The sequence below is a fragment of the Salvelinus sp. IW2-2015 genome, linkage group LG1, assembly GCF_002910315.2.
Source record: "Salvelinus sp. IW2-2015 linkage group LG1, ASM291031v2, whole genome shotgun sequence".
NCBI classification, from domain to species: Eukaryota; Metazoa; Chordata; class Actinopteri; order Salmoniformes; family Salmonidae; genus Salvelinus; species Salvelinus sp. IW2-2015.
The window spans coordinates 35,363,958-35,374,984 of record NC_036838.1 but is presented as its reverse complement, the minus strand read 5'-3'; the positions used below and the strand labels follow the sequence as shown (position 1 = coordinate 35,374,984).

The 11,027-nt window shown below is 42.0% G+C and overlaps 1 protein-coding gene across 2 annotated transcripts in view; it reads left to right on the top strand.

Annotated features, from left to right (window-relative positions):
- The first annotated feature begins 5,391 nt into the window (after positions 1 to 5,391).
- The window catches only part of LOC111966423 (metabotropic glutamate receptor 2), a 67,917-nt gene continuing 62,281 nt past the window's right edge, over positions 5,392 to 11,027 (top strand). Inside the window, exon 1 of one of the 2 annotated variants that reach the window (XM_023991051.2) lies at positions 5,392 to 5,940. The gene's annotated coding sequence lies outside the window, so the exon portion shown is untranslated. Of the gene's footprint in view, positions 6,078 to 11,027 lie in introns of both variants that reach the window. The other variant, XM_023991042.2, reaches the window with a different exon arrangement.

Genomic DNA, 11,027 nt, shown 5'->3' with positions numbered 1-11,027 from the left:
CCTAGAGGATATGCAATTGTAAAAATGTTCTGTATAAAATATCAATACAGAAAACTAATACTGTTTTGATATTGTACGCATATTGTGGTAAACCCGTGTAGTATTCAGCTGGTGAAAGAATATTGCTCTGTCCCTATTGCTTACTCTACAGCGCAGAAAATGAATCCTCTGTGGCCTTTTTATTGATGAAAGTCTCTCTTTTATGAAGAAGAGCTTGCCTCACATAGGTAGGGAGGGGTATTATATGAGGAAATTATAGATGGACCCAAAGTACCTACTAACTTAACAACCACTTTCTTTCATGCAACCAGCTTTCATGACCACTCAAACTTGTCTTTATTTTTATTGGAAGCTTGTATTGACGACAATTCTCTTTACTAAAGGAGGCTCAGAGAAAAGCCTGGTGAATAGATTTCAAAAAGCTACATGAAAGCGGGACAGTATGTGAAGAAAGGGCATCTCTGGTAAAATGCATCTGCAATACAACTTGAGCCACATTCACCCTTTGTGAAGGAGCCATTTGTCTCAGCACTCTCTTGAAGTAATAGATGTTTATGACAGAGTAAATCAATATGCACAATATGTGTGTGAAGAGCATACTTTTCAATATGTATGTACAATGGTCAGAAAGTGTTCATTGTCTTACCTATAATCCCAGTGCCTCTCCTCATACCAGTATTGGGAAAACTACATTTACAACTCCACAGGGTTGGTGRAGTAATTGATTACATATATTCAGTTTACATGTAATCTGATTACAAAAATGTTGTAACTAACCTGTTACATTACAAGCAACAATATTGTAATCAGATTACATCTACTTTTGAAAAACTAGATCACTACTTTGATTACTTTTAAATTCAGAAAGGATGTTTGTGGAAAAAATACATTGACACCTTTCTGTTTTCTCAATGACATTCAATTCAGCATTGAAAGAAGGTGCAAGTTGAAGTTTTTTCCCACCTGAGCGAGTCTGACCACAAGTCAGAGACCATTATAATGACACTCCAAATGCGTTTGATGGATCCTGAGTTTGGGTAATCTAAAAATGACGTTGCTGATTTCAATTTTGGAGAGGGAACTTTACCGGATTACATTTAGAAAGTAACCTACCCAACCCTGTATCTGCACACGGTAAGTGCTTCTCAGGTCATTTTATGTCTGAATACCCATTTCAGTTCACAACAATGAGGGAAGAGGCAGCAAAGTTGGCAGAGTGCTACACGTCTTGGCCCTTTGTCTCTATGAAATGTAGATCTTWCTGTATTGAGTGGGATTTCAATTTAACAATGAAATGATTGACATTAATTGGCTTATACTTATCTTAAAGCCCTTTCCAACTGTAATGATTCTCCGAAATTGGAACATTCAAAATCTATCTATAGGACACTTTGAGTCTGTGGTGAGGGACTAATCTTATGGACATTCACTGCTAGTAATATTGACTTTGTGCGAACATTTGTTGCCTGGCTAAATTTTCTCTGAGCATTTAATAGAGCTTTTACATGGCCATAAAAAAAATGATGCTGTTAATTTCTCCAAGATGGTTAATCTGCTGCAGACCTTCTTGGCCAATCACTATTGATTAATGTCCTCATTTACAGAGAATCATTGATGTCACATTCAACTACTCTATCAGTAGCCTATGCATTCAACCAGGGTGTGTCCTACAGTGTATCCATCAATATAACCCTGTTCAAGTCTGTTCTTCAATCCATTCATCACTCATAGACTGTTGTTTGATTTATTCAATTGTTTCCAGATAGTGGGTTTCCACACTGTCAACTCCCTTCATCCGTGATATGCAAAGCATTTCTGAAAGAGCGGTGTGCAATACTGGTATCAATGATTTAATACACTATATATACAAAAGTATGTGGACACTCTTTCAAATTAGTGTGTTCGCCTATTTCAGCCACACCCGTTGCTGACAGGTGTATAAAATCGAGCACACAGCCACGCAATCTCCATAGACAAACATTGGCAGTAGAATGGCCTTACTGAAGAGCTCAGTGACTTTCAACGTGGCACCATCATAGATGCCACCTTTCCAGGGGTCAAAGTAGATTTCATTTCTTACGTGTATGGGACACTCAATTGTGCGCAGTCATTTTTTATTATACTACAAACATTACAGTGTAGCCTACTCTGCTGACACTGACTAACAGATCAATAAAAACTATGTTTTCTTATCTATATAATTCGTCTACGAAAAGGGGAGACACAAATACAATATGATATTCATCTAAGCTGGAGAAGGAAATTATTGACCAAGAACAAACAAAAGTGGGACTGACCCAATAACAAAGACAGTGAATATGCACACTCACCGATGTTCTCCGCTGGTGCCAATAAGATACTGTAGGCTACAGTTCGCTCAATTAAGTTAATAATTTTGATGACTAAAAGACAGATTGTAGTCTTTTCAATGTAATCTCTTTACAGCAATAGCCATTTGCTTTCCAAACAGTTTTTCCACTATTGTATTTTTACTATTGCGATATGCCTGGTTGGGTCTCTGCTTTTCACTGACAGTCGCAACTCAACAATCATCTATTTGGTATTTGAAGCTCGCGCTGCCCAAATTGCGGCCATTTCTGTAGGCTATGCAATTTAAAACAATCCACAGTTAAAAAAAAAAAAGCTTATGTTATTTTGTGGCCAATCATGCTTCCTGGTGTAGTAGCCTATTTTTAATGATTTTATGTATTTTTGTATAGACAGGGGTAAGCTAATTAGGCTATATCATTTTGGCAATGTAATTCAATTTACTTTCGGGAAAGCRTCCCCTAGCCTTATGGACACGCCTCATATGCCTTTTAAAATGGCATTAACACAACCAGTCATTATGTTTTCATCTGATTGTCAAACAATCACTTAACAAAGGGGATCCTGTAGGCTACGCGCACATTCGTCCACTCACAACATAATTGCAGCTTCCAAACCCCAACAGTGCACCCACAATTTGATGACAGGAAGGGGACATATGTTACAAAACACCTACGTGTATTATAATGACATTCTGCGATTGTCAATGGGCCTACTTTTGTAGCCTGAATTGATGCAACCACTGTTGTCCAAGCGCGCCTCCGTCTCAGCCACTCATCTCCGCCTTGTCCACGGTGTCTCAGCCACTCATCTGCGCCTAGACAAAATATAAGTCTTCTCCTCAAACCTCAAAAAATTTGGAGCGTATACCAGCCGATTCCAGACAATCGGCTAATTGTTCATGCGGCTGATAAGCAGTAATGTTAAATAATGGTGTAATAGTCTATAGTTTTTTGGGCATGTTGTGTTAATTGTGATATGCTCACGTTTTACCGGTACGGCGTACCACTCACTATCGAGTTCCAAACTGCCTCTGGAAAAGTCAGCACAATAACTGTTTGTCAAGAGCTTCATGAAATGGGTTTCCATGGCCGAGCAGGCGCACACAAGCCTAAAATCGCCTTGTGCAATGCCAAGTGTCAGCTGGAGTAGTGTGAAGCTCGCTGCCTATGGAGCAGTGGAAACGCGTTCTCTGGCAGTCAGACAGACGAATCTAGGTTTGGCAGATGCCAGAACGCTACCTTCCCCAATGCATAGTGCCAACTATAGTTTGGTGGATGAATAATGGTCTGTGGCTGTTTTTCATGGTTCATGCTAGGCCCCTTAGTTCCAGTGAAGGGAAATCTTAACGCTACAGTATACATTTACACTCTAGACGATTCTGTGCTTCCAATTTTGTGGCAACAGTTTGGGGAAGGCCCTTTCTTGTTTCAGCATGACAATGCCCTCATGCACGAAGCGAGGTTCATACAAAAGTGGTTTGTTGAGGTCAGTGTGGAAGAACTTGACTGGCCTGCACAGAGTCCTGACCCCAACCCCATCGAACACCTTTGGGATGAATTGGAACGCTGACTGCGAGCCAGGCCTAATCGCCCAACATTAGTGAAGGACCTCACTAATGCTCGTGTGGCTGAATGGAAGCAAGTTCCCGCAGCAATGTTCCAACATCTAGTGGAAATCCTTCCCAGAAGAGTGGAGGCTGTTATAGAAGCAAAGGGTGGACCAACTCAATATTAATGCCCATGATTTTGGAATGAGATGTTTGACAAGCAGGTGTCCACATATTTTTGGTAATGTAGTTTAATTAAATCACTATGAAACCGTGACTTCTCGAYATTACACTCAGCCTTTTATATTCCGGGGCCTCGTTTGGATCACTCCGCTTCCCATGGTCCTTTGTGGGACGCATTTTCAACCCTCCGGTCCCGCTCCAATCACTAGGCGCATCGAGGTGGATTCTCTTCCACATGGATTGGCGCTCTAAGCATGCGTGTAATCACCAAACATCTGCGACTCATTTAGGGGGTGAAATATTCCAGAGAGGCAGGCTAAAGGCCCTAAATATTTTCCTTTTCATGGTGTCGGAGTGTGGGGTATTTGAATTTGAATCTTAAGTCGGCTATTCACCCCCCAGGTCTCTGGGCACCGTCCGGGTGGGCTAGGGAGATAGCAATGATGTTTACCAAAAACGTGTCTGGGTTCCCTTTGTTGTTGTTTGAATCCCAGATTGAGCCATTAGTCTTACTCGTTATATGTCTGATCCATTGAATGAATATGTGTAGGCCTACCACATGCCGATTTGCTTTTTCAATTTGCCTACTGTGATGGCTGACAGATCACAATGATTTATCTGGCACCCCACCTGTTCTCCAAAGGCAAGTTAGAAGAGCAGGCTACATACTGAAGATGGGGTAACACTGCTTTGACAACTGATGTAATTAATAGTGAAACCCACATGGGGTATATTTAGTGTTTTGAGGACATGGAGATATGGCCTTCCCTATGTTGTTAATTATTAATCCTATTCCAGCGGAAGTGTGGATATGGATGACGTCTCATACTAAATCAGTTGATAGACCCTCCATGACCGTGTGATGTTGGTTTTGGCAGTGGTGATCTCGAGTCCACGTCCAGCACGCACAGGGTTACCACCTGGGAGCCACCTAGCGCTCTCACTCGGCTGCGCTGCCATGTCAGAACTTGTGTGTGGACTGGAAATATAACATATATAGACCTCGCGGCAATGCAGCTAAGCAGTAGCCAAAGAGCTGCTGTTACAGGTTGTGCTTGCCCGATTAAACAAAATCAAGACGATTCCCTGAGCTTCTCCACATTTACACGCTCAGTGCAACCTAATCAACAGCTCTCAAAAACAGAAAAGGATAATAGAGAATTAGGATAATAGAGAAGTTGTCTTCTTATTCTTATTATTGTATTAATATTAATAGACTATTACTTTGAATTTGCTACCATTAGTCTATTATAAATTATAACAGTTCATCTTAAACATGTGAGAAAGACTGTGGCCAATTTCTTAATGCACAGATCAAAATCAATCAATTGTACCTGTATTGTTTGCAGGGTGGTCGTTCACAACATGCAGGCTGGTTAGCCCACAGACACACCTATTTGGAGTCACTATCATCCACAGGCGTTCGGTCTGTCCTCTTCTGGGTGTCAATATGACAGATCAGTTCACATGATGGCCTGTGGACTTCTGTGTTTTGTAAAACAAGGATATGCATGGGAAATAATGATTTGACACCAAAAAATCTCGGGCACCCGGAAAAACATTTTTTTCAACAGTCTTCTCATCTCCAGGCAGGCTAATTGATAACTGCGCTATCTCAATTGTTATCAAATAGATCTGTTGCACAGCCGAGTTTAGAAGGTCGACGCGCTGTTAATAATATGATGTAAGTATTTTGTTAAATTAGTGCCTGAGGTATGTAAAATGTGGACTTTTTAACCCTGGCCACGGGATAAAATCTCAAGGAATCCGCGCGCTCGTCCGAATCTTTTTCAGCACCAAGGACACTTACTCAAGCGCGCCGCAGCTCTGAGGCGCGAAAACTTCATTCACTCTCGGTCCAAGTCCTGCCTTCCTTCATCGTGAGTATCCACCAATTGTTTATTCAGCAGAATAACACGAGATTTATCAAAAGCTTCACCAAGGATATGAAGTGCACGACCTAATCTGTGTAACCTATCCGACTTGGAATCGCTTTGAAGTGAGATTCATTTGACAGGTAAGAGCTTTTGTTATTTGTGTACATTTGTTCCCAGCAACAGCAGCGTGCATTCTGTATGCACGATTACGACCATGTGGATGTATTTGTACGACTATATCAATGCAACAAAGCTTTGTTACAGACATAGAAGAGATAACGATTGATAATGACAATATACAAACTACTGGATTAGTGTATCAGGCTAATCCCATTCTATTCCTACTTCGTTTTGACACACCTCTCATAATGTCTAGAATTATTTGTACATCATTTGTTTGATTGACAGGTTAAATACATTAAGGATTTTTTTGTGAATGCAATTACTATAGAATAGGGTTACTTGGTTGTAATAGTAAACAAATGAGATCATACCACCATCCTAATAATCTTTATCTGTTTAGATCTTTGAGCAAATTTAGTAGAGACACTAATACATGAGAGAATCCAAAAGGGACTCCTCATCCATGATATATTTGACTGTATTTCCATCATTCAACATCTATGTCTATAATGCTTTTATTTTATTTCATCTGATATTTAATGATAATTGATGTGACTCAAAATCAAGTTGCATTTCCCATAGATCATACAGTTGGTCAAATTATGATGTTTCCTAAAAGGGGGAGAAGGGGGAGAAGCCTTATCACAACGGCAATGCATCTTGGTGTCTTTCTTTGAGCAAATTATCTTGTAAAACAATGGCGAGCCCATGGCAGCACTCAGACCCAGAGTGCAGAGATGTTGATTAGGGTAAATAATTCAAGATGTGGCTGAAGAGGAATATGTTCTTCYCTTCGCATCTGGAGATCCGAGCAGAAACAGGAACAGGAGGAGGAGACGAGCCACTCTTTGTGCACCCATATCTTTATGATGTCCAAATGGAATCCATCTCACCTGTATCAGCGTGGTGCAGAGTGGGCAGTGGCCCACGGCTAAGTGCGCACACGGGGGAGGGGTGGAATCATGCTAATCCCCCTAGGTGTTTTCAGAGTAGCTGCTTCTCAAAGTATCTCAGAGCATGGCGGAGCAGTGTTATCGCTGAGCACCCAGCGTGTTAAGATGCTCCTTATCCACTAAGAACACAAGCGTCCCCAGCACCGGGCCACGGAGGTCAGGTGACTATGAAGTGTTGTATAGATGGACGGGAGCACCTTACACCAGTTCACCTGTCAAGCCACCGCACCTTGAAGTATGCCACCACCATTCACCAGATCCATTGAGCACGGTCTAATGGATGGATCTACTGTATAGAAAATTATTTATAGATTCCAGTCAACTTCAGTGTGAATGTACATGGGTAGATCTGTTTTATCATTTTGTTAGAGCATGAACTGATATACAGTATAGAGGGAAACCATAGAGATCCTATTACATTCTAATTTCTAATTCTATGGGGAAACCAAAGTAGCTAACACAACTCAAATGCCTGATAAGATATCTCAGTGTCACCCGGGTCTCTTATTCATCATTTGGGTTTAATTAGCTAGCCGTCATCTGTGATTAAAAAGCAGGGTGATGAATGGCTGTGGTCCTATCAAACAGGACAGCTTAATTACTTACACCTCCTTTTGGCCTCTTAGGCTACCGATCACACACACACACACACACACACACACACACAACACACACACGCACACACACACACACACACACCACAACACAGCACACACACACACACACACACACACACACACACACACACACACACACACACACACACACACACACACACACACACACACATCATTAGTTGATTAAAAATCACTTGCCGATCAAATAAATGCCCGAACATCTCCTAGGACATTGTTTCAAGTGTGAGTTATGCTTCCAGGCATTTTTGTGCTTCCATAATAATGCAGCTAGAGTAGTATGCAGCAGATGTTGTGTGTGTCCCTGGACTGGTATACCTGTAGAGCTAATAGAGAGGCCTGGGGACAGTCAAGGATCCCTGAGGTTGTTATGTAGGACCAGGGACAATGTGTGTTCAGCCATGCATCTGTCTCACTGAAAGTTATTTGGTTAATGTTGTGAGAATCTGTGTTCCCTGCAGCACATATATCATTTGTATTGGGGATGTATGTGTTTTTGTGTGTACAGTTTGTGTCTATCTGCATTGGGGATGTATGTATTTGTGCACGTGAGTAAAATGTGTGTTTGAGAGATAACAAGACAGAATGAGAGCATGTCTCAGGTTTCAGTTTAGGATCAGGGGGTCCACACTTGTTTCTTTCTTGTCATTGATGGTGTGTGTGATGAATAATGGAAAGACCCACAGAAAACCTAACGCAGCCCCTGAAACATAAACACCATGCCTCCATCACCCTGTCTGGGCCGATCACAGCTCTGCCTGTAATGAGCTCACGGACACACAGAGAACACAGAGAGGCGAGGAATCTTAAATGAGGTAGTACACAGTGAGGTGGAATCAGRCCCCTGGGAAGGGGAGAAGATATGGTACTGTACCAGGGGATTCCCTCTCTCACACAGGTGCAGAGAGTGCCAGGGATGGAGTTACTGTAAGGGAGGAGCTGAGAGGCAGAGAAAGCTAGTAATGACAGACACACATGACCAAATCCAAATCTATTCTTTGTTTAATAGCTGAAAAGTCTGGACCTCTTGGTCTACTGTCAGCTCAATGATGAGGAGAGGAACCGTGGTGGTGTGAGATTGAGTAAGTGCCTGATTTGGTAGACATCTTCTTAATTGCTGTATATGTCCACTCTTTGTTATTCAGCACCGGCCTCAGATCTCCTGGGCTGCTATCGTTTAAACTTCAATTACTGCTTTTCCCCTTAATTTGTTTGGTATCAGTGACCTTATTTGGAAAGTTCAGTGCTCTTCATTTTCGGAGATGGGTTTGTCTTTTTGCCTCAGCAATCTCAGTGGTTATCATTGATCCAGTCAATCTCCCAGGCCTGGATTCATGGAACTGGATTCAACTGGTTATTCCTCTGCAGTTGAAGTGTTACTTCATGATAAAAATTAATGAAAACGCTCCTGAAGAAACTTTGTTTGTTATACAACTTTTCAGCACTGAAGTTGAACGTCTTTCTGGGCAAGTTGAAGTCCACAGTCTGTCAAAGAGAGAAAGGAAGTGGTTTTCAATCTATAACAAGTATGATCAAACCTGTAGCGAGTTCTGAATGGGTTATAAGATTATAATTAAAGATTAAGATCACTTTATTCGTCAATTGTACACAAAGGTCCAACCGAAATGTGACTTCTGCTTTTAACACAACCCCTCCAAAAGACACAAATACACACATACAGCTATTGGAGAGGTGCGGGGGGCAATGGCATCTAGGATTTGATACTACCAACCCCCCGGTTGCCAGCTCACTTCCTGTCAGACCCCTCCCCCCCGATATCTATCTACCCAGACTGTCACTAAATTAGTTGATAGAGAGAGACAGAGAGAGATGTTAGACACAGAGTTAGGCAGAGATATATGATGGGGAGCCCCAAATGAAAGACATATTTGTCAGGCTGCCACTGGTAGTTGGTAGTTCTCTCATTGCACTACCATGGCCAGATTAGGGGGATGGAAATTGTGATTTCTCCACTCATTGTGTTCAGATTAATTACTGTCAGGCTAGACTTGGCACAGCGTGGCGTCACATTTGGAACGATGTGGAGTGGACTTGCCAGTGTTAGCGTGTGTCATGACAATAAATTATTTATAGATGTTAAGCATGTTTCTTCTGTGATAACTGGGTGATATTTGTCATACATACTTATAAATCCATTACTCAAATCTAGTTGTATGGGAATTGGAAATTAAGATTGCTGCTTTAAAAAAAAGTTTGTTCAGTTTCTCAAAGATGCTGATGTCATTTTCTCATAAAGGGGGTTGCCACAGGTGGTTCTCTGATTGCAGCGCAGGAGGTTGATGAATTGTTTGGGTTGGGTGATGTGAGAGCTCACAGCACTCAATGACCCCTCCCTTTCCCATTAGCAGACCATTCCCCAGTCTTGCTCCGCCCAGGCCCATTCTCGTTGTTAGCTAGAAATTTGATTTTGGGGGAAGCCTGGCTCCCATCACCCTCCTCTCCTCTCCTGTCGGTGTTGTGCTCCCAGGCAATTATTCCACAGGGAACCTCCTCCCTGGTCTTCCCTGGGCTCCAGCCTGMATATAGATGCCCACTCCCCAGCCTACCTGTCTTCCTATTATCATGTTAATGCTGCAGCTCTCCACTCCTGCCTGAGGAGGTGATTGAAAAAACGGAGACAAAATAACACCTTGTGAAGCTCTTCCTCCTCTTTCCTCTTCTCCGCCCACCCTCCTTCTCCTCCCCCCCTTCCATCCTTGCTTGCTTTCCAAAACCTTCCCATTCCTTCACACCACCTGGCTTGAAGAGTGTAAGAGTCTGGCACTCTCCACACACTTGAATTAAAAAGGCCATCTGGTGAAGCGGAAAGCAGAAACTAGAGGGAAGAGAAGGGAGATGGCTGCATGGGAGGAGAGAGGATGAAATGAGGCTGGGTGCTCTTTGAAGTTAATACACATCAAATTGTATGTCACATGTGCTGAATACAACAGGTATTGTTTACCTTACCGTGAAATGCTTACTTACAAGCCCTTAACCAACAATGCAGTTTTAATAAATTTGAGTAAAAAAAATATTTACTAAATAAAATAAAGTAACACAATAAAATAACAATAACAAGACTATATACAGAGCTTACCGGTAACAAGTCAATGTACGGGGGTAGAGGTTAGTCGAGGTAATTGAGGTAATATGTACATAGAGGTTGGGGTGAAGTGACTATGYATAGATAATAAACAGCGAGTAGCAGCAGTGTACAAAAACAATTTTGGACGGGGAAATCATTGTAAGCCTGTTGACCGTAAAGAAGACATGGCATTATACGCATTATCCTTTGCTGTCAGACAGTGGTTGTGGGGAGAGGTGCTGTACAGTTTCACCGTGTTTATCTGACTCTCCGGGGCTAAGCCAAACGCCTGAC